The 17,195-nt window shown below is 44.9% G+C and overlaps 13 non-coding genes across 13 annotated transcripts; all 13 read right to left on the minus strand.

Moving 5' to 3' along the window:
• Positions 1 to 488: 488 nt before the first annotated feature.
• Positions 489 to 678, minus strand: LOC141234500 (U2 spliceosomal RNA). Its single transcript, XR_012300478.1, has one exon. It is a non-coding gene; the product is annotated as a U2 spliceosomal RNA (small nuclear RNA).
• A 1,110-nt stretch (positions 679 to 1,788) lies between these two features.
• LOC141234498 (U2 spliceosomal RNA) lies at positions 1,789 to 1,978 on the minus strand. The gene has a single exon (XR_012300476.1). It is a non-coding gene; the product is annotated as a U2 spliceosomal RNA (small nuclear RNA).
• Positions 1,979 to 3,091: 1,113 nt separating this feature from the next.
• LOC141234296 (U2 spliceosomal RNA) lies at positions 3,092 to 3,282 on the minus strand. Its single transcript, XR_012300277.1, has one exon. It is a non-coding gene; the product is annotated as a U2 spliceosomal RNA (small nuclear RNA).
• A 1,115-nt stretch (positions 3,283 to 4,397) lies between these two features.
• LOC141234307 (U2 spliceosomal RNA) lies at positions 4,398 to 4,588 on the minus strand. Its single transcript, XR_012300288.1, has one exon. It is a non-coding gene; the product is annotated as a U2 spliceosomal RNA (small nuclear RNA).
• A 1,115-nt stretch (positions 4,589 to 5,703) lies between these two features.
• LOC141234318 (U2 spliceosomal RNA) lies at positions 5,704 to 5,894 on the minus strand. The gene has a single exon (XR_012300299.1). It is a non-coding gene; the product is annotated as a U2 spliceosomal RNA (small nuclear RNA).
• A 1,115-nt stretch (positions 5,895 to 7,009) lies between these two features.
• On the minus strand, positions 7,010 to 7,200 carry LOC141234329 (U2 spliceosomal RNA). The gene has a single exon (XR_012300310.1). It is a non-coding gene; the product is annotated as a U2 spliceosomal RNA (small nuclear RNA).
• A 1,115-nt stretch (positions 7,201 to 8,315) lies between these two features.
• On the minus strand, positions 8,316 to 8,506 carry LOC141234340 (U2 spliceosomal RNA). Its single transcript, XR_012300321.1, has one exon. It is a non-coding gene; the product is annotated as a U2 spliceosomal RNA (small nuclear RNA).
• Positions 8,507 to 9,621: 1,115 nt separating this feature from the next.
• On the minus strand, positions 9,622 to 9,812 carry LOC141234351 (U2 spliceosomal RNA). Its single transcript, XR_012300332.1, has one exon. It is a non-coding gene; the product is annotated as a U2 spliceosomal RNA (small nuclear RNA).
• A 1,115-nt stretch (positions 9,813 to 10,927) lies between these two features.
• On the minus strand, positions 10,928 to 11,118 carry LOC141234362 (U2 spliceosomal RNA). Its single transcript, XR_012300343.1, has one exon. It is a non-coding gene; the product is annotated as a U2 spliceosomal RNA (small nuclear RNA).
• Positions 11,119 to 12,233: 1,115 nt separating this feature from the next.
• LOC141234502 (U2 spliceosomal RNA) lies at positions 12,234 to 12,423 on the minus strand. The gene has a single exon (XR_012300480.1). It is a non-coding gene; the product is annotated as a U2 spliceosomal RNA (small nuclear RNA).
• Positions 12,424 to 13,539: 1,116 nt separating this feature from the next.
• Positions 13,540 to 13,730, minus strand: LOC141234373 (U2 spliceosomal RNA). Its single transcript, XR_012300354.1, has one exon. It is a non-coding gene; the product is annotated as a U2 spliceosomal RNA (small nuclear RNA).
• Positions 13,731 to 14,845: 1,115 nt separating this feature from the next.
• LOC141234437 (U2 spliceosomal RNA) lies at positions 14,846 to 15,036 on the minus strand. Its single transcript, XR_012300416.1, has one exon. It is a non-coding gene; the product is annotated as a U2 spliceosomal RNA (small nuclear RNA).
• Positions 15,037 to 16,151: 1,115 nt separating this feature from the next.
• LOC141234386 (U2 spliceosomal RNA) lies at positions 16,152 to 16,342 on the minus strand. Its single transcript, XR_012300366.1, has one exon. It is a non-coding gene; the product is annotated as a U2 spliceosomal RNA (small nuclear RNA).
• Between the last annotated feature and the right edge of the window lie 853 nt (positions 16,343 to 17,195).

Raw genomic sequence — 17,195 nt, forward strand, 5'->3', positions numbered from 1 at the left:
GTTTCAGAAAAGGCATTGTAGCAAACCAAAAAAGAAATTTTAAGCGCAGCAGAGTAACCAGCGCACATACCTGTTAGCTCAGGTGAGTTAAAAGGCTGCTGTTGATAACAAGGGCATTTGCTAAATAGATGGTGTGTGTGCAACAATATACTGAAAGGTCAATTATATTGTGCAGCTTATCTCACCACCTGTAGTTATTTAGGTGAAAGCTCCAAAATGCTTGCCTAATATGTCTGTTTATCCAAAAGGAAGTAAAAAGGGAGAGCTAGAAAGATAGCATTGCATCACATTACATGGCAATGCAATGCACAGTTGCTGAAGTTGAACCAAAATGAGCTTGTAATCTGGCTTCTGCAACTTTGAACATGAAAAATCCAATGAGGAGAAGAAAAGCAAAGCCAAAGAGTCCATCCCAAAATCCGACAAACAAGCAAAATGAACAAAAACATTGAATTCAATTCTTTCTGATTTTAGAAACTGCATTAAAGAAGGGGTGCACCGGTCCTGGAGATACTGCAATACAGGTCAATGCGTGGAGTGGACAGAGCAAGCTCTTTTTCCATCTCCCTGTTCTAAAAATCCATTTAATATATGGTCCCCAGATAGGGGACGTATCAGATATTAAACTGATAAGAACAGATACTACACTTGATCTTAGCCAAAAGGCCGAGAAGCGATAACCAGAATTGGTTTCAAACTACGGAGCCACCCAAGGATCCTGAAAAGTCCATTTGTGGAGATGAGCTCCTGGACTCCCGTTAAGAAGACATGTTGTCAACCTCTAGATCCCTTACATGCCTGCACTTTTCGGCTTGCTGCTGCTGCAATCCACGCGTTTTAGATCTGCATAACTCCACTCTTTAAACACAGCACCTTCACCCCCTGCTGTCCCACCCGCCTCAACACCGTTGGAAGGGAGGAGAACCAATTAAGGCGGGGGGTGGGGTGGAACGAGCAGCTGTCTACCCTTAGCAGGAGGGCTCCTGATTACATACCTCTCCTGCTGCTGCTGCTGCTGGCTGTCCAGCAGCAGACTGAAGGTGGCTGCTGCTGTGCACAGGTATATAAAGGCTCAGAGCCTATTATGACACGCGCAGCCAGCGTTCCATTGCCACATTCCATCTACTGCAGGCAGGATACCTGGCTGCTGAATGTCGCTGAGAAGCTCACAGAGACCGCCATAAGCAACAGTTTAACAGAATGCCACAGACTAATCAACCAAACTTTTTGGGTTGGGTTCTCTTTTATAGTCTGCAGGCATTAAATGAAAGAAGTCAGTGTTCCAGCAGAAGGAGACAACGTTTCAGAAAAGGCATTGTAGCAAACCAAAAAAGAAATTTTAAGCGCAGCAGAGTAACCAGCGCACATACCTGTTAGCTCAGGTGAGTTTAAAAGGCTGCTGTTGATAACAAGGGCATTTGCTAAATAGATGGTGTGTGTGCAACAATATACTGAAAGGTCAATTATATTGTGCAGCTTATCTCACCACCTGTAGTTATTTAGGTGAAAGCTCCAAAATGCTTGCCTAATATGTCTGTTTATCCAAAAGGAAGTAAAAAGGGAGAGCTAGAAAGATAGCATTGCATCACATTACATGGCAATGCAATGCACAGTTGCTGAAGTTGAACCAAAATGAGCTTGTAATCTGGCTTCTGCAACTTTGAACATGAAAAATCCAATGAGGAGAAGAAAAGCAAAGCCAAAGAGTCCATCCCAAAATCCGACAAACAAGCAAAATGAACAAAAAACATTGAATCAATTCTTTCTGATTTAGAAACTGCATTAAAGAAGGGGTGCACCGGTCCTGGAGATACTGCAATACCAGGTCAATGCGTGGAGTGGACAGAGCAAGCTCTTTTTCCATCTCCCTGTTCTAAAAATCCATTTAATATATGGTCCCAGATAGGGGACGTATCAGATATTAAACTGATAAGAACAGATACTACACTTGATCTTAGCCAAAAGGCCGAGAAGCGATAACCAGAATTGGTTTCAAACTACGGAGCCACCCAAGGATCCTGAAAAGTCCATTTGTGGAGATGAGCTCCTGGACTCCCGTTAAGAAGACATGTTGTCAACCTCTAGATCCCTTACATGCCTGCACTTTTCGGCTTGCTGCTGCTGCAATCCACGCGTTTTAGATCTGCATAACTCCACCTCTTTAACACAGCAACCTTCACCCCCTGCTGTTCCCACCCGCCTCAACACCGTTGGAAGGGAGGAGAACCAATTAAGGCGGGGGGTGGGGTGGAACGAGCAGCTGTCTACCCTTAGCAGGAGGGCTCCTGATTACATACCTCTCCTGCTGCTGCTGCTGCTGGCTGTCCAGCAGCAGACTGAAGGTGGCTGCTGCTGTGCACAGGTATATAAAGGCTCAGAGCCTATTATGACACGCGCAGCCAGCGTTCCATTGCCACATTCCATCTACTGCAGGCAGGATACCTGGCTGGCTGAATGTCGCTGAGAAGCTCACAGAGACCGCCATAAGCAACAGTTTAACAGAATGCCACAGACTAATCAACCAAACTTTTTGGGTTGGGTTCTCTTTTATAGTCTGCAGGCATTAAATGAAAGAAGTCAGTGTTCCAGCAGAAGGAGACAACGTTTCAGAAAAGGCATTGTAGCAACCAAAAAAGAAATTTTAAGCGCAGCAGAGTAACCAGCGCACATACCTGTTAGCTCAGGTGAGTTTAAAAGGCTGCTGTTGATAACAAGGGCATTTGCTAAATAGATGGTGTGTGTGCAACAATATACTGAAAGGTCAATTATATTGTGCAGCTTATCTCACCACCTGTAGTTATTTAGGTGAAAGCTCCAAAATGCTTGCCTAATATGTCTGTTTATCCAAAAGGAAGTAAAAGGGAGAGCTAGAAAGATAGCATTGCATCACATTACATGGCAATGCAATGCACAGTTGCTGAAGTTGAACCAAAATGAGCTTGTAATCTGGCTTCTGCAACTTTGAACATGAAAAATCCAATGAGGAGAAGAAAAGCAAAGCCAAAGAGTCCATCCCAAAATCCGACAAACAAGCAAAATGAACAAAAAACATTGAATTCAATTCTTTCTGATTTTAGAAACTGCATTAAAGAAGGGGTGCACCGGTCCTGGAGATACTGCAATACCAGGTCAATGCGTGGAGTGGACAGAGCAAGCTCTTTTTCCATCTCCCTGTTCTAAAAATCCATTTAATATATGGTCCCCAGATAGGGGACGTATCAGATATTAAACTGATAAGAACAGATACTACACTTGATCTTAGCCAAAAGGCCGAGAAGCGATAACCAGAATTGGTTTCAAACTACGGAGCCACCCAAGGATCCTGAAAAGTCCATTTGTGGAGATGAGCTCCTGGACTCCCGTTAAGAAGACATGTTGTCAACCTCTAGATCCCTTACATGCCTGCACTTTTCGGCTTGCTGCTGCTGCAATCCACGCGTTTTAGATCTGCATAACTCCACCTCTTTAAACACAGCACCTTCACCCCCTGCTGTTCCCACCCGCCTCAACACCGTTGGAAGGGAGGAGAACCAATTAAGGCGGGGGGTGGGGTGGAACGAGCAGCTGTCTACCCTTAGCAGGAGGGCTCCTGATTACATACCTCTCCTGCTGCTGCTGCTGCTGGCTGTCCAGCAGCAGACTGAAGGTGGCTGCTGCTGTGCACAGGTATATAAAGGCTCAGAGCCTATTATGACACGCGCAGCCAGCGTTCCATTGCCACATTCCATCTACTGCAGGCAGGATACCTGGCTGGCTGAATGTCGCTGAGAAGCTCACAGAGACCGCCATAAGCAACAGTTTAACAGAATGCCACAGACTAATCAACCAAACTTTTTGGGTTGGGTTCTCTTTTATAGTCTGCAGGCATTAAATGAAAGAAGTCAGTGTTCCAGCAGAAGGAGACAACGTTTCAGAAAAGGCATTGTAGCAAACCAAAAAAGAAATTTTAAGCGCAGCAGAGTAACCAGCGCACATACCTGTTAGCTCAGGTGAGTTTAAAAGGCTGCTGTTGATAACAAGGGCATTTGCTAAATAGATGGTGTGTGTGCAACAATATACTGAAAGGTCAATTATATTGTGCAGCTTATCTCACCACCTGTAGTTATTTAGGTGAAAGCTCCAAAATGCTTGCCTAATATGTCTGTTTATCCAAAAGGAAGTAAAAAGGGAGAGCTAGAAAGATAGCATTGCATCACATTACATGGCAATGCAATGCACAGTTGCTGAAGTTGAACCAAAATGAGCTTGTAATCTGGCTTCTGCAACTTTGAACATGAAAAATCCAATGAGGAGAAGAAAAGCAAAGCCAAAGAGTCCATCCCAAAATCCGACAAACAAGCAAAATGAACAAAAAACATTGAATTCAATTCTTTCTGATTTTAGAAACTGCATTAAAGAAGGGGTGCACCGGTCCTGGAGATACTGCAATACCAGGTCAATGCGTGGAGTGGACAGAGCAAGCTCTTTTTCCATCTCCCTGTTCTAAAAATCCATTTAATATATGGTCCCCAGATAGGGGACGTATCAGATATTAAACTGATAAGAACAGATACTACACTTGATCTTAGCCAAAAGGCCGAGAAGCGATAACCAGAATTGGTTTCAAACTACGGAGCCACCCAAGGATCCTAAAAAGTCCATTTGTGGAGATGAGCTCCTGGACTCCCGTTAAGAAGACATGTTGTCAACCTCTAGATCCCTTACATGCCTGCACTTTTCGGCTTGCTGCTGCTGCAATCCACGCGTTTTAGATCTGCATAACTCCACCTCTTTAAACACAGCACCTTCACCCCCTGCTGTTCCCACCCGCCTCAACACCGTTGGAAGGGAGGAGAACCAATTAAGGCGGGGGGTGGGGTGGAACGAGCAGCTGTCTACCCTTAGCAGGAGGGCTCCTGATTACATACCTCTCCTGCTGCTGCTGCTGCTGGCTGTCCAGCAGCAGACTGAAGGTGGCTGCTGCTGTGCACAGGTATATAAAGGCTCAGAGCCTATTATGACACGCGCAGCCAGCGTTCCATTGCCACATTCCATCTACTGCAGGCAGGATACCTGGCTGGCTGAATGTCGCTGAGAAGCTCACAGAGACCGCCATAAGCAACAGTTTAACAGAATGCCACAGACTAATCAACCAAACTTTTTGGGTTGGGTTCTCTTTTATAGTCTGCAGGCATTAAATGAAAGAAGTCAGTGTTCCAGCAGAAGGAGACAACGTTTCAGAAAAGGCATTGTAGCAAACCAAAAAAGAAATTTTAAGCGCAGCAGAGTAACCAGCGCACATACCTGTTAGCTCAGGTGAGTTTAAAAGGCTGCTGTTGATAACAAGGGCATTTGCTAAATAGATGGTGTGTGTGCAACAATATACTGAAAGGTCAATTATATTGTGCAGCTTATCTCACCACCTGTAGTTATTTAGGTGAAAGCTCCAAAATGCTTGCCTAATATGTCTGTTTATCCAAAAGGAAGTAAAAAGGGAGAGCTAGAAAGATAGCATTGCATCACATTACATGGCAATGCAATGCACAGTTGCTGAAGTTGAACCAAAATGAGCTTGTAATCTGGCTTCTGCAACTTTGAACATGAAAAATCCAATGAGGAGAAGAAAAGCAAAGCCAAAGAGTCCATCCCAAAATCCGACAAACAAGCAAAATGAACAAAAAACATTGAATTCAATTCTTTCTGATTTTAGAAACTGCATTAAAGAAGGGGTGCACCGGTCCTGGAGATACTGCAATACCAGGTCAATGCGTGGAGTGGACAGAGCAAGCTCTTTTTCCATCTCCCTGTTCTAAAAATCCATTTAATATATGGTCCCCAGATAGGGGACGTATCAGATATTAAACTGATAAGAACAGATACTACACTTGATCTTAGCCAAAAGGCCGAGAAGCGATAACCAGAATTGGTTTCAAACTACGGAGCCACCCAAGGATCCTGAAAAGTCCATTTGTGGAGATGAGCTCCTGGACTCCCGTTAAGAAGACATGTTGTCAACCTCTAGATCCCTTACATGCCTGCACTTTTCGGCTTGCTGCTGCTGCAATCCACGCGTTTTAGATCTGCATAACTCCACCTCTTTAAACACAGCACCTTCACCCCCTGCTGTTCCCACCCGCCTCAACACCGTTGGAAGGGAGGAGAACCAATTAAGGCGGGGGGTGGGGTGGAACGAGCAGCTGTCTACCCTTAGCAGGAGGGCTCCTGATTACATACCTCTCCTGCTGCTGCTGCTGCTGGCTGTCCAGCAGCAGACTGAAGGTGGCTGCTGCTGTGCACAGGTATATAAAGGCTCAGAGCCTATTATGACACGCGCAGCCAGCGTTCCATTGCCACATTCCATCTACTGCAGGCAGGATACCTGGCTGGCTGAATGTCGCTGAGAAGCTCACAGAGACCGCCATAAGCAACAGTTTAACAGAATGCCACAGACTAATCAACCAAACTTTTTGGGTTGGGTTCTCTTTTATAGTCTGCAGGCATTAAATGAAAGAAGTCAGTGTTCCAGCAGAAGGAGACAACGTTTCAGAAAAGGCATTGTAGCAAACCAAAAAAGAAATTTTAAGCGCAGCAGAGTAACCAGCGCACATACCTGTTAGCTCAGGTGAGTTTAAAAGGCTGCTGTTGATAACAAGGGCATTTGCTAAATAGATGGTGTGTGTGCAACAATATACTGAAAGGTCAATTATATTGTGCAGCTTATCTCACCACCTGTAGTTATTTAGGTGAAAGCTCCAAAATGCTTGCCTAATATGTCTGTTTATCCAAAAGGAAGTAAAAAGGGAGAGCTAGAAAGATAGCATTGCATCACATTACATGGCAATGCAATGCACAGTTGCTGAAGTTGAACCAAAATGAGCTTGTAATCTGGCTTCTGCAACTTTGAACATGAAAAATCCAATGAGGAGAAGAAAAGCAAAGCCAAAGAGTCCATCCCAAAATCCGACAAACAAGCAAAATGAACAAAAAACATTGAATTCAATTCTTTCTGATTTTAGAAACTGCATTAAAGAAGGGGTGCACCGGTCCTGGAGATACTGCAATACCAGGTCAATGCGTGGAGTGGACAGAGCAAGCTCTTTTTCCATCTCCCTGTTCTAAAAATCCATTTAATATATGGTCCCCAGATAGGGGACGTATCAGATATTAAACTGATAAGAACAGATACTACACTTGATCTTAGCCAAAAGGCCGAGAAGCGATAACCAGAATTGGTTTCAAACTACGGAGCCACCCAAGGATCCTGAAAAGTCCATTTGTGGAGATGAGCTCCTGGACTCCCGTTAAGAAGACATGTTGTCAACCTCTAGATCCCTTACATGCCTGCACTTTTCGGCTTGCTGCTGCTGCAATCCACGCGTTTTAGATCTGCATAACTCCACCTCTTTAAACACAGCACCTTCACCCCCTGCTGTTCCCACCCGCCTCAACACCGTTGGAAGGGAGGAGAACCAATTAAGGCGGGGGGTGGGGTGGAACGAGCAGCTGTCTACCCTTAGCAGGAGGGCTCCTGATTACATACCTCTCCTGCTGCTGCTGCTGCTGGCTGTCCAGCAGCAGACTGAAGGTGGCTGCTGCTGTGCACAGGTATATAAAGGCTCAGAGCCTATTATGACACGCGCAGCCAGCGTTCCATTGCCACATTCCATCTACTGCAGGCAGGATACCTGGCTGGCTGAATGTCGCTGAGAAGCTCACAGAGACCGCCATAAGCAACAGTTTAACAGAATGCCACAGACTAATCAACCAAACTTTTTGGGTTGGGTTCTCTTTTATAGTCTGCAGGCATTAAATGAAAGAAGTCAGTGTTCCAGCAGAAGGAGACAACGTTTCAGAAAAGGCATTGTAGCAAACCAAAAAAGAAATTTTAAGCGCAGCAGAGTAACCAGCGCACATACCTGTTAGCTCAGGTGAGTTTAAAAGGCTGCTGTTGATAACAAGGGCATTTGCTAAATAGATGGTGTGTGTGCAACAATATACTGAAAGGTCAATTATATTGTGCAGCTTATCTCACCACCTGTAGTTATTTAGGTGAAAGCTCCAAAATGCTTGCCTAATATGTCTGTTTATCCAAAAGGAAGTAAAAAGGGAGAGCTAGAAAGATAGCATTGCATCACATTACATGGCAATGCAATGCACAGTTGCTGAAGTTGAACCAAAATGAGCTTGTAATCTGGCTTCTGCAACTTTGAACATGAAAAATCCAATGAGGAGAAGAAAAGCAAAGCCAAAGAGTCCATCCCAAAATCCGACAAACAAGCAAAATGAACAAAAAACATTGAATTCAATTCTTTCTGATTTTAGAAACTGCATTAAAGAAGGGGTGCACCGGTCCTGGAGATACTGCAATACCAGGTCAATGCGTGGAGTGGACAGAGCAAGCTCTTTTTCCATCTCCCTGTTCTAAAAATCCATTTAATATATGGTCCCCAGATAGGGGACGTATCAGATATTAAACTGATAAGAACAGATACTACACTTGATCTTAGCCAAAAGGCCGAGAAGCGATAACCAGAATTGGTTTCAAACTACGGAGCCACCCAAGGATCCTGAAAAGTCCATTTGTGGAGATGAGCTCCTGGACTCCCGTTAAGAAGACATGTTGTCAACCTCTAGATCCCTTACATGCCTGCACTTTTCGGCTTGCTGCTGCTGCAATCCACGCGTTTTAGATCTGCATAACTCCACCTCTTTAAACACAGCACCTTCACCCCCTGCTGTTCCCACCCGCCTCAACACCGTTGGAAGGGAGGAGAACCAATTAAGGCGGGGGGTGGGGTGGAACGAGCAGCTGTCTACCCTTAGCAGGAGGGCTCCTGATTACATACCTCTCCTGCTGCTGCTGCTGCTGGCTGTCCAGCAGCAGACTGAAGGTGGCTGCTGCTGTGCACAGGTATATAAAGGCTCAGAGCCTATTATGACACGCGCAGCCAGCGTTCCATTGCCACATTCCATCTACTGCAGGCAGGATACCTGGCTGGCTGAATGTCGCTGAGAAGCTCACAGAGACCGCCATAAGCAACAGTTTAACAGAATGCCACAGACTAATCAACCAAACTTTTTGGGTTGGGTTCTCTTTTATAGTCTGCAGGCATTAAATGAAAGAAGTCAGTGTTCCAGCAGAAGGAGACAACGTTTCAGAAAAGGCATTGTAGCAAACCAAAAAAGAAATTTTAAGCGCAGCAGAGTAACCAGCGCACATACCTGTTAGCTCAGGTGAGTTTAAAAGGCTGCTGTTGATAACAAGGGCATTTGCTAAATAGATGGTGTGTGTGCAACAATATACTGAAAGGTCAATTATATTGTGCAGCTTATCTCACCACCTGTAGTTATTTAGGTGAAAGCTCCAAAATGCTTGCCTAATATGTCTGTTTATCCAAAAGGAAGTAAAAAGGGAGAGCTAGAAAGATAGCATTGCATCACATTACATGGCAATGCAATGCACAGTTGCTGAAGTTGAACCAAAATGAGCTTGTAATCTGGCTTCTGCAACTTTGAACATGAAAAATCCAATGAGGAGAAGAAAAGCAAAGCCAAAGAGTCCATCCCAAAATCCGACAAACAAGCAAAATGAACAAAAAACATTGAATTCAATTCTTTCTGATTTTAGAAACTGCATTAAAGAAGGGGTGCACCGGTCCTGGAGATACTGCAATACCAGGTCAATGCGTGGAGTGGACAGAGCAAGCTCTTTTTCCATCTCCCTGTTCTAAAAATCCATTTAATATATGGTCCCCAGATAGGGGACGTATCAGATATTAAACTGATAAGAACAGATACTACACTTGATCTTAGCCAAAAGGCCGAGAAGCGATAACCAGAATTGGTTTCAAACTACGGAGCCACCCAAGGATCCTAAAAAGTCCATTTGTGGAGATGAGCTCCTGGACTCCCGTTAAGAAGACATGTTGTCAACCTCTAGATCCCTTACATGCCTGCACTTTTCGGCTTGCTGCTGCTGCAATCCACGCGTTTTAGATCTGCATAACTCCACCTCTTTAAACACAGCACCTTCACCCCCTGCTGTTCCCACCCGCCTCAACACCGTTGGAAGGGAGGAGAACCAATTAAGGCGGGGGGTGGGGTGGAACGAGCAGCTGTCTACCCTTAGCAGGAGGGCTCCTGATTACATACCTCTCCTGCTGCTGCTGCTGCTGGCTGTCCAGCAGCAGACTGAAGGTGGCTGCTGCTGTGCACAGGTATATAAAGGCTCAGAGCCTATTATGACACGCGCAGCCAGCGTTCCATTGCCACATTCCATCTACTGCAGGCAGGATACCTGGCTGGCTGAATGTCGCTGAGAAGCTCACAGAGACCGCCATAAGCAACAGTTTAACAGAATGCCACAGACTAATCAACCAAACTTTTTGGGTTGGGTTCTCTTTTATAGTCTGCAGGCATTAAATGAAAGAAGTCAGTGTTCCAGCAGAAGGAGACAACGTTTCAGAAAAGGCATTGTAGCAAACCAAAAAAGAAATTTTAAGCGCAGCAGAGTAACCAGCGCACATACCTGTTAGCTCAGGTGAGTTTAAAAGGCTGCTGTTGATAACAAGGGCATTTGCTAAATAGATGGTGTGTGTGCAACAATATACTGAAAGGTCAATTATATTGTGCAGCTTATCTCACCACCTGTAGTTATTTAGGTGAAAGCTCCAAAATGCTTGCCTAATATGTCTGTTTATCCAAAAGGAAGTAAAAAGGGAGAGCTAGAAAGATAGCATTGCATCACATTACATGGCAATGCAATGCACAGTTGCTGAAGTTGAACCAAAATGAGCTTGTAATCTGGCTTCTGCAACTTTGAACATGAAAAATCCAATGAGGAGAAGAAAAGCAAAGCCAAAGAGTCCATCCCAAAATCCGACAAACAAGCAAAATGAACAAAAAACATTGAATTCAATTCTTTCTGATTTTAGAAACTGCATTAAAGAAGGGGTGCACCGGTCCTGGAGATACTGCAATACCAGGTCAATGCGTGGAGTGGACAGAGCAAGCTCTTTTTCCATCTCCCTGTTCTAAAAATCCATTTAATATATGGTCCCCAGATAGGGGACGTATCAGATATTAAACTGATAAGAACAGATACTACACTTGATCTTAGCCAAAAGGCCGAGAAGCGATAACCAGAATTGGTTTCAAACTACGGAGCCACCCAAGGATCCTGAAAAGTCCATTTGTGGAGATGAGCTCCTGGACTCCCGTTAAGAAGACATGTTGTCAACCTCTAGATCCCTTACATGCCTGCACTTTTCGGCTTGCTGCTGCTGCAATCCACGCGTTTTAGATCTGCATAACTCCACCTCTTTAAACACAGCACCTTCAACCCCTGCTGTTCCCACCCGCCTCAACACCGTTGGAAGGGAGGAGAACCAATTAAGGCGGGGGGTGGGGTGGAACGAGCAGCTGTCTACCCTTAGCAGGAGGGCTCCTGATTACATACCTCTCCTGCTGCTGCTGCTGCTGGCTGTCCAGCAGCAGACTGAAGGTGGCTGCTGCTGTGCACAGGTATATAAAGGCTCAGAGCCTATTATGACACGCGCAGCCAGCGTTCCATTGCCACATTCCATCTACTGCAGGCAGGATACCTGGCTGGCTGAATGTCGCTGAGAAGCTCACAGAGACCGCCATAAGCAACAGTTTAACAGAATGCCACAGACTAATCAACCAAACTTTTTGGGTTGGGTTCTCTTTTATAGTCTGCAGGCATTAAATGAAAGAAGTCAGTGTTCCAGCAGAAGGAGACAACGTTTCAGAAAAGGCATTGTAGCAAACCAAAAAAGAAATTTTAAGCGCAGCAGAGTAACCAGCGCACATACCTGTTAGCTCAGGTGAGTTTAAAAGGCTGCTGTTGATAACAAGGGCATTTGCTAAATAGATGGTGTGTGTGCAACAATATACTGAAAGGTCAATTATATTGTGCAGCTTATCTCACCACCTGTAGTTATTTAGGTGAAAGCTCCAAAATGCTTGCCTAATATGTCTGTTTATCCAAAAGGAAGTAAAAAGGGAGAGCTAGAAAGATAGCATTGCATCACATTACATGGCAATGCAATGCACAGTTGCTGAAGTTGAACCAAAATGAGCTTGTAATCTGGCTTCTGCAACTTTGAACATGAAAAATCCAATGAGGAGAAGAAAAGCAAAGCCAAAGAGTCCATCCCAAAATCCGACAAACAAGCAAAATGAACAAAAAACATTGAATTCAATTCTTTCTGATTTTAGAAACTGCATTAAAGAAGGGGTGCACCGGTCCTGGAGATACTGCAATACCAGGTCAATGCGTGGAGTGGACAGAGCAAGCTCTTTTTCCATCTCCCTGTTCTAAAAATCCATTTAATATATGGTCCCCAGATAGGGGACGTATCAGATATTAAACTGATAAGAACAGATACTACACTTGATCTTAGCCAAAAGGCGAGAAGCGATAACCAGAATTGGTTTCAAACTACGGAGCCACCCAAGGATCCTGAAAAGTCCATTTGTGGAGATGAGCTCCTGGACTCCCGTTAAGAAGACATGTTGTCAACCTCTAGATCCCTTACATGCCTGCACTTTTCGGCTTGCTGCTGCTGCAATCCACGCGTTTTAGATCTGCATAACTCCACCTCTTTAAACACAGCACCTTCACCCCCTGCTGTTCCCACCCGCCTCAACACCGTTGGAAGGGAGGAGAACCAATTAAGGCGGGGGGTGGGGTGGAACGAGCAGCTGTCTACCCTTAGCAGGAGGGCTCCTGATTACATACCTCTCCTGCTGCTGCTGCTGCTGGCTGTCCAGCAGCAGACTGAAGGTGGCTGCTGCTGTGCACAGGTATATAAAGGCTCAGAGCCTATTATGACACGCGCAGCCAGCGTTCCATTGCCACATTCCATCTACTGCAGGCAGGATACCTGGCTGGCTGAATGTCGCTGAGAAGCTCACAGAGACCGCCATAAGCAACAGTTTAACAGAATGCCACAGACTAATCAACCAAACTTTTTGGGTTGGGTTCTCTTTTATAGTCTGCAGGCATTAAATGAAAGAAGTCAGTGTTCCAGCAGAAGGAGACAACGTTTCAGAAAAGGCATTGTAGCAAACCAAAAAAGAAATTTTAAGCGCAGCAGAGTAACCAGCGCACATACCTGTTAGCTCAGGTGAGTTTAAAAGGCTGCTGTTGATAACAAGGGCATTTGCTAAATAGATGGTGTGTGTGCAACAATATACTGAAAGGTCAATTATATTGTGCAGCTTATCTCACCACCTGTAGTTATTTAGGTGAAAGCTCCAAAATGCTTGCCTAATATGTCTGTTTATCCAAAAGGAAGTAAAAAGGGAGAGCTAGAAAGATAGCATTGCATCACATTACATGGCAATGCAATGCACAGTTGCTGAAGTTGAACCAAAATGAGCTTGTAATCTGGCTTCTGCAACTTTGAACATGAAAAATCCAATGAGGAGAAGAAAAGCAAAGCCAAAGAGTCCATCCCAAAATCCGACAAACAAGCAAAATGAACAAAAAAACATTGAATTCAATTCTTTCTGATTTTAGAAACTGCATTAAAGAAGGGGTGCACCGGTCCTGGAGATACTGCAATACCAGGTCAATGCGTGGAGTGGACAGAGCAAGCTCTTTTTCCATCTCCCTGTTCTAAAAATCCATTTAATATATGGTCCCCAGATAGGGGACGTATCAGATATTAAACTGATAAGAACAGATACTACACTTGATCTTAGCCAAAAGGCCGAGAAGCGATAACCAGAATTGGTTTCAAACTACGGAGCCACCCAAGGATCCTGAAAAGTCCATTTGTGGAGATGAGCTCCTGGACTCCCGTTAAGAAGACATGTTGTCAACCTCTAGATCCCTTACATGCCTGCACTTTTCGGCTTGCTGCTGCTGCAATCCACGCGTTTTAGATCTGCATAACTCCACCTCTTTAAACACAGCACCTTCACCCCCTGCTGTTCCCACCCGCCTCAACACCGTTGGAAGGGAGGAGAACCAATTAAGGCGGGGGGTGGGGTGGAACGAGCAGCTGTCTACCCTTAGCAGGAGGGCTCCTGATTACATACCTCTCCTGCTGCTGCTGCTGCTGGCTGTCCAGCAGCAGACTGAAGGTGGCTGCTGCTGTGCACAGGTATATAAAGGCTCAGAGCCTATTATGACACGCGCAGCCAGCGTTCCATTGCCACATTCCATCTACTGCAGGCAGGATACCTGGCTGGCTGAATGTCGCTGAGAAGCTCACAGAGACCGCCATAAGCAACAGTTTAACAGAATGCCACAGACTAATCAACCAAACTTTTTGGGTTGGGTTCTCTTTTATAGTCTGCAGGCATTAAATGAAAGAAGTCAGTGTTCCAGCAGAAGGAGACAACGTTTCAGAAAAGGCATTGTAGCAAACCAAAAAAGAAATTTTAAGCGCAGCAGAGTAACCAGCGCACATACCTGTTAGCTCAGGTGAGTTTAAAAGGCTGCTGTTGATAACAAGGGCATTTGCTAAATAGATGGTGTGTGTGCAACAATATACTGAAAGGTCAATTATATTGTGCAGCTTATCTCACCACCTGTAGTTATTTAGGTGAAAGCTCCAAAATGCTTGCCTAATATGTCTGTTTATCCAAAAGGAAGTAAAAAGGGAGAGCTAGAAAGATAGCATTGCATCACATTACATGGCAATGCAATGCACAGTTGCTGAAGTTGAACCAAAATGAGCTTGTAATCTGGCTTCTGCAACTTTGAACATGAAAAATCCAATGAGGAGAAGAAAAGCAAAGCCAAAGAGTCCATCCCAAAATCCGACAAACAAGCAAAATGAACAAAAAACATTGAATTCAATTCTTTCTGATTTTAGAAACTGCATTAAAGAAGGGGTGCACCGGTCCTGGAGATACTGCAATACCAGGTCAATGCGTGGAGTGGACAGAGCAAGCTCTTTTTCCATCTCCCTGTTCTAAAAATCCATTTAATATATGGTCCCCAGATAGGGGACCTATCAGATATTAAACTGATAAGAACAGATACTACACTTGATCTTAGCCAAAAGGCCGAGAAGCGATAACCAGAATTGGTTTCAAACTACGGAGCCACCCAAGGATCCTGAAAAGTCCATTTGTGGAGATGAGCTCCTGGACTCCCGTTAAGAAGACATGTTGTCAACCTCTAGATCCCTTACATGCCTGCACTTTTCGGCTTGCTGCTGCTGCAATCCACGCGTTTTAGATCTGCATAACTCCACCTCTTTAAACACAGCACCTTCACCCCCTGCTGTTCCCACCCGCCTCAACACCGTTGGAAGGGAGGAGAACCAATTAAGGCGGGGGGTGGGGTGGAACGAGCAGCTGTCTACCCTTAGCAGGAGGGCTCCTGATTACATACCTCTCCTGCTGCTGCTGCTGCTGGCTGTCCAGCAGCAGACTGAAGGTGGCTGCTGCTGTGCACAGGTATATAAAGGCTCAGAGCCTATTATGACACGCGCAGCCAGCGTTCCATTGCCACATTCCATCTACTGCAGGCAGGATACCTGGCTGGCTGAATGTCGCTGAGAAGCTCACAGAGACCGCCATAAGCAACAGTTTAACAGAATGCCACAGACTAATCAACCAAACTTTTTGGGTTGGGTTCTCTTTTATAGTCTGCAGGCATTAAATGAAAGAAGTCAGTGTTCCAGCAGAAGGAGACAACGTTTCAGAAAAGGCATTGTAGCAAACCAAAAAAGAAATTTTAAGCGCAGCAGAGTAACCAGCGCACATACCTGTTAGCTCAGGTGAGTTTAAAAGGCTGCTGTTGATAACAAGGGCATTTGCTAAATAGATGGTGTGTGTGCAACAATATATTGAAAGGTCAATTATATTGTGCAGCTTATCTCACCACCTGTAGTTATTTAGGTGAAAGCTCCAAAATGCTTGCCTAATATGTCTGTTTATCCAAAAGGAAGTAAAAAGGGAGAGCTAGAAAGATAGCATTGCATCACATTACATGGCAATGCAATGCACAGTTGCTGAAGTTGAACCAAAATGAGCTTGTAATCTGGCTTCTGCAACTTTGAACATGAAAAATCCAATGAGGAGAAGAAAAGCAAAGCCAAAGAGTCCATCCCAAAATCCGACAAACAAGCAAAATGAACAAAAAACATTGAATTCAATTCTTTCTGATTTTAGAAACTGCATTAAAGAAGGGGTGCACCGGTCCTGGAGATACTGCAATACCAGGTCAATGCGTGGAGTGGACAGAGCAAGCTCTTTTTCCATCTCCCTGTTCTAAAAATCCATTTAATATATGGTCCCCAGATAGGGGACGTATCAGATATTAAACTGATAAGAACAGATACTACACTTGATCTTAGCCAAAAGGCCGAGAAGCGATAACCAGAATTGGTTTCAAACTACGGAGCCACCCAAGGATCCTGAAAAGTCCATTTGTGGAGATGAGCTCCTGGACTCCCGTTAAGAAGACATGTTGTCAACCTCTAGATCCCTTACATGCCTGCACTTTTCGGCTTGCTGCTGCTGCAATCCACGCGTTTTAGATCTGCATAACTCCACCTCTTTAAACACAGCACCTTCACCCCCTGCTGTTCCCACCCGCCTCAACACCGTTGGAAGGGAGGAGAACCAATTAAGGCGGGGGGTGGGGTGGAACGAGCAGCTGTCTACCCTTAGCAGGAGGGCTCCTGATTACATACCTCTCCTGCTGCTGCTGCTGCTGGCTGTCCAGCAGCAGACTGAAGGTGGCTGCTGCTGTGCACAGGTATATAAAGGCTCAGAGCCTATTATGACACGCGCAGCCAGCGTTCCATTGCCACATTCCATCTACTGCAGGCAGGATACCTGGCTGGCTGAATGTCGCTGAGAAGCTCACAGAGACCGCCATAAGCAACAGTTTAACAGAATGCCACAGACTAATCAACCAAACTTTTTGGGTTGGGTTCTCTTTTATAGTCTGCAGGCATTAAATGAAAGAAGTCAGTGTTCCAGCAGAAGGAGACAACGTTTCAGAAAAGGCATTGTAGCAAACCAAAAAAGAAATTTTAAGCGCAGCAGAGTAACCAGCGCACATACCTGTTAGCTCAGGTGAGTTTAAAAGGCTGCTGTTGATAACAAGGGCATTTGCTAAATAGATGGTGTGTGTGCAACAATATACTGAAAGGTCAATTATATTGTGCAGCTTATCTCACCACCTGTAGTTATTTAGGTGAAAGCTCCAAAATGCTTGCCTA

This window comes from Phyllobates terribilis, unplaced genomic scaffold (genome assembly GCF_046119375.1).
Source record: "Phyllobates terribilis strain yellow unplaced genomic scaffold, ASM4611937v1 Scaffold_636__1_contigs__length_917067, whole genome shotgun sequence".
Taxonomy (NCBI): Eukaryota; Metazoa; Chordata; class Amphibia; order Anura; family Dendrobatidae; genus Phyllobates; species Phyllobates terribilis.